Here is a 5,260-nt window from a genome sequence, read left to right as displayed (position 1 = left end):
CTCATACTCATCTAAAGTTAGGCACACTATTCAATTAGACTCATGGAACATCAGGGTGCCAAACAATCCTAAGAAAGCAAATCAAGTATAAATAAATACTAACATTGACATTAACATCTAGTGTTGGCAGACCTTGATAGGACTTGTGTAGATGTTACCTCCTTTCAGAAAACCCACCTTGACCCACGGCACAGCCCACCTTTGCTTCTAAATGGGACAGTACAGATAACTTCATACAACATATAGTCCACTGGAGTGTCAACTTTGATACACAGGTCTTTAGATTTTAAATCAAATTCTGTATATGCATATTCAAAGAGCAAATATTATTCGTAACAGTTTGGCGATATGTTTCTCTGGCCACTGCATCCGTATTCGGGGCATAAGGTATATGCCCCCAATGTGAATGCACTGGAATTCTTTGATGCTATTTTGACTCTGCAGACACCAAAGTGTGCTCAAAATCGATTCTCGGCCTTTTGGCTAAGATCAAGTGTTGTATCTGTTGTTATCAGTTTAATATCTGATACGTCCTCTATCTGGGGACCATATATTAAATACATTTTTGGAACAGGGACTTGGAATAGGAGCTTGCTCTGTCCACTCCACCCATCGACCTGGTATTGCGGAATGGCGCACTTCCCCACCCGAAAGAAAAAGAAAAAAAAAGTGTGCTGAATATAATGTGTGGCAAATGAGGGGTCTTCAACCCCACATTAAATCATAAACCAGACAAATCGGGGACAGTAGTATCTTGTGCATCAAGGGCAACAGTAGGACTGAATCAGGTTACGGAGATGGGTAATGTTGTAGATGTATGGAAGTCTCATAATGATAGCGAGAATGTCTCTATTCTGGTCATCGAAGCACAACTCATGTTCACATATAGACTGCAGGATGATGTCCAGAAATATTGTTCCGTGAGCTTCTGATGTACTTTAGCTCTCATGCTTGCGGATCACTCCCCAGTGTGACTGCAGCTACAGCAGCAGGTCTGTAAATTTCATTACAGAACCCGGAGATTCCCCTCTTGGGAGCTTTAGGATGTGGGTGTTTCGAGAGAAGAGGTGTGCTGCAATTGCAGAATTTCTTTACACTAATATTGGTTTGGTACCTCTGTGCCCTGCGGTCTGGGAAACCTTCATCAGAGGCAGAGCTGTTTCAAAGTAAGCTGGTGTATACTCAAACCTATAGGAAAGCAATTAGAACAATTGGAAAAGTCATTAGTGCTGGTGGACATGAAGCATGTCCTTGCATGCTTATTGAAAAATAGCCAACCGAGAGGGTATATATCTAGGCAGGTATACGCAAGCTCGTAGATACCATGAATGATGGAGCCAGAGCAGAGCTGAGGCTTGGCTACCTCGGCAGCCAGACAGACAGAACACGACCAGCCCAAGTGATGGCAGAAAGGCTAATAGTAGCAAGGCTATTTTGAAGGAATTCCATGCTTTTGTAGTAAGCTTCATGCATCTGAGATGGCTCTAGACCAGGCTTCTCCAACGACTAGCTCGTGAGCTGCTGTTAGCTCTCAACTACCTAGGAGTAGTCTCCGGTGTGCAGCCCGTGCTATTAAACTAAAGGTTTTTGATTGTTTGAATTAATAAAATGTATACAAAATTAAAGAGAGTATGCCAGACAAAAAATGTGTGCATTTTCAGAACTTTTAAACCGATGTTTGGAGGCAAATGGTTGAATTTCCAAAATATATTAAAAGTTGATATTTGAGTGATAAAAGTCATGCGGTGTTGGGAAACCTATTATTAACTTTAGTGCTTTACAGTTATGGTTCCTATATATTACATATGAAGAAGTATTTCACATTAACACAGCATTTTTTACATTATTGCTGGCTACTGTGCCTGGTGCACAGAGATGATCACAGCTGGTGATCTTGCCTGTGGTGGTCACTAATGCAATCTGATGCGACCACTACTGCAACTCTAGGAATTATAGTAGTTTGTGATGATTTTTATTGAACATGAAGTAGCTGTTGTAGCAGAAAAGGTTGGTAATCCTTGCCTTAGACTATCAGCAAATTTAGGTCTGCCTATAAAGAGTTTATTCAGCCTGGGAGGACGATAGCAATGGAGTTTCCTTCCTGAAGCCTCTTAATGTTTCATAAATCAAGGCAGACATTCACAGTTTTGCTGGGTTGTAAGGCATGGAGGTCTGATGGCTTTGCTGCAGAGTTCTATAAATCATTCAAGGAAGTGATGGCCCTGCATCTCTTGGGGGTATACACAGAGGTATTGCAGTGTGCAAGTCACTATTCTACTACTACAGAAATGGTTATAATGGTTTGCTGAAGCCGGGGAAGGACAATAGGGTGTCCTACTCTTATCATCTGCTGAGTTTATTCCTAGTCGAGCAGCATTGCAAACCTTGAGAATCCTGGTTCTCTCAGACATCAAAATAAACCAAAGTTAGAGGCTGTCTTGGTGTCCCGTGATGCAGAGAAAGCCTTTGACTTGCTAAAATAGACATTTTTAATGGCAGTGATGTGCAGCATGGGGGTTGGTGCTGGTGCATATTTGAATGTCAAGTTGCTCTATGCTGACCAAGGGGCAGAGTCTGAGTCAATAGCTGTTCATTCAAACCATTTAACGTTAGAAGAGGCACACTCCAGGGGTGCCCATTAAAACCCTTACTCTTCATGTTAGCGATGGAACCTCTGGCCTGCTAGATTTTGGAATATCAACCTCTGGGGGGAATCTTATTTCCAACTAGGAAACTCTTGATATTGTTATATGCAGATCATTTATTGTTTGTAAAAAAACAAACTAGTGTAAATCTCACACCAGTTGCTATATTAATTTACTCAATAAGCAGTTACAAGTGCAGTTACCTTGCAGGCACTGGGGTCTTGATTTGAATGGTGCAGCAGGTGCAGTGGTACTGGGGCCTAAAGTTGCCATCACTCATCTAAACACCAAATATTGCTATATTTTACTACTAACCAGGCAGTCACAAATGCAGTTATCTTGCAGGCACTAGGGGCATGATTTGAATGGTGCAGCAGGTGCAGTAGCACTGGGCCCAAAAGTTGTCGGACCTCCTCTAAGCACATAATATTGCTATTAAATCAATAAACTTTATTAATTACCTCTTTCGATTATTAAAATGCTGCTATTACTTACCCGAACTATACTACTAGAAACAGCACAATATATATTACATTTGTACATAAACAAGTCAGAACACTTTAACACAATTTCTGTAACGTATATTGGACAACTACTCAGCAAGCTACAACTTACAACAAAAAACTGCATATAATTAATCACATAGGCGAAACCTAATCATTTACCAATGCTTCTTGCTAGATTTGTAAGCTTGTTTGCGAAGGTAAACAACTCAGAGTAAGATGAATGAATGAAAAACATGTATTAAGCGCGTAGCTACCCGAGGGCATCCCAGCGATAATAGCCGCAATGCACAGAGAATACAGACTACTATGCAAAATTAAGGAAAAACCATGTTTTGAGAGATTTCCGGAAGACCAAATGATTACTCTCAAGACGAAAGTGGAGGGGAAGGGTGTTCCACATACTGACAGCATTATAGGAAAACAAAAGGCCACCGCATCTCGCCTTTTTTATTCTGGGAACTAAGGCGAGACATAGGTGTCCGAGCGCAGGCACCTGTTCGAACGGTAGGGCAAAATAATAGACCGATTGATAGGCGGTCCCTTCCCTGCAAGTGACTTGTGAACAATACAGAGAGCCTTAAATGTAATTCTCTACAGCATGGGAAGCCAGTGGAGGATACTAAGTGCTGGTTTAGCGGGTTGGCGGCTTGGAATCCATAGGAGAATACACGCTGCGCAGTTTTGCACAGTCTTTAGCTTCGCGGTGGTGGCACGAGGAGCTCCTAAATAAAGAGAATTAAAACCTGGACCATAAGTCTCCTTGCGAGGAAAGGTACAAGAGGAAGAACCTCTAAGGATTCCATTGCAAGTGGCCACCAATTTCAAGGCTTGATGCTTGAAGTTCAGATCACGATCGAGCCAAATACCCAGACTTTTAATCTGTTTTTTGGGAACGGGAGCGGGCCTAGACAAACTGGCCACAATGCTCCTGCATTAAAGATAGGGAAATTACCTAGGAGCATCAGCTCTGTCTTATCTCCATTCAATTTCAAATATGAGAGCTCCATCCACTTGGGCACCTTCTCCAGGCATGGGCCTAGGCCAGGAGAGGAATTGTCAGAGTGGTTTAGGGCCACTTTGAGTTGTGTATCGTCTGCATAAGTATGGGAGACGTGTGTTACTTATGTAAAACAACTAATTTACAAGGCACAATTAGGACTGCCTTCTTGGCTTTTATGTTTTTTTTCTGGTCTTTTATTTGTTCATGTTATAACCTACAAGCGCGAGAATGAACTCCCCCTCAGCATCAGACGAAGCCCGACACTGGGCCTATACAGAAAGGACCTCAAGACCTGGCTCTTCGGATAAGCCCGGAGCTGCCCGCACCCCCCACCCCCAGCGCCTTGAGACCTTCACGGGTGAGTAGTGTGCACTATAAATCCCTGATTGATTGGTTTGATTGATTGACAAGTACATTCAAAATAAGACAACACAGCATTTGAACCTTAAACTCAGAGGGGCACCTAGGGCGACATATTGCGCTACACATAAGAACTCACCCAGACAGACCCTTATGTATCAACCCATTCCTCAGTAGACACAGAGGGGCAGATTTATGAAGGCCTTGCGCCGCCGGTGCGTCACTTTTTCCCATGTTAAAAATGACGCACCGGCGGCGCAAGGCCTTCATAAATCTGCCCCAGAATGAAGAGAGCCTTTGATACACCAGGTCCTAGTTTCTGAAGATATGATATTTTAATATTTACAGTATCCAACGCTGCAAAATATAGGAGTTGAAATTCCGCTTTGCAAACCCCCACAACCTCTGAGCAGGGTGCTTCTCCAGCTGGCTGGGTTCTGAGATTAGAGATGGATATGCCGCCTGCAGTCAGAGAAACAGCCCCGAGCGGATGTCGAGCTTCTAAGTGTGAAAACGTCTGGGTTTTTGTTTCAACTGCGCTAATTTTCGGAGGCGCGAAGAAGTTCAGGGGCGCAGCCGAGTTTAGTGCGAAAAAATAACGCGGAGCCATCGTGCAAATGAATCGAAAAATAATAATAAGTAGACATAATAAGCTTGTATTCTTATTTCCGGTTTCACAGCACGTGATGCCTTCTGCCTGCGTCTGAGGCCTGTGGCGCGCGCCTCCTGAGGAGAAACTGCACCGTTCC

The 5,260-nt window shown here is 43.1% G+C and overlaps 1 pseudogene; it reads left to right on the top strand.

The window, feature by feature from the left end:
* The first annotated feature begins 463 nt into the window (after window positions 1–463).
* LOC144800411 (U2 spliceosomal RNA) lies at window positions 464–644 on the top strand (annotated as a pseudogene).
* Window positions 645–5,260: the final 4,616 nt, after the last annotated feature.

Source organism: Lissotriton helveticus, chromosome 12 (genome assembly GCF_964261635.1).
Source record: "Lissotriton helveticus chromosome 12, aLisHel1.1, whole genome shotgun sequence".
Taxonomy (NCBI): domain Eukaryota; kingdom Metazoa; phylum Chordata; class Amphibia; order Caudata; family Salamandridae; genus Lissotriton; species Lissotriton helveticus.
This window is presented reverse-complemented; position numbering and strand designations above follow the sequence as displayed.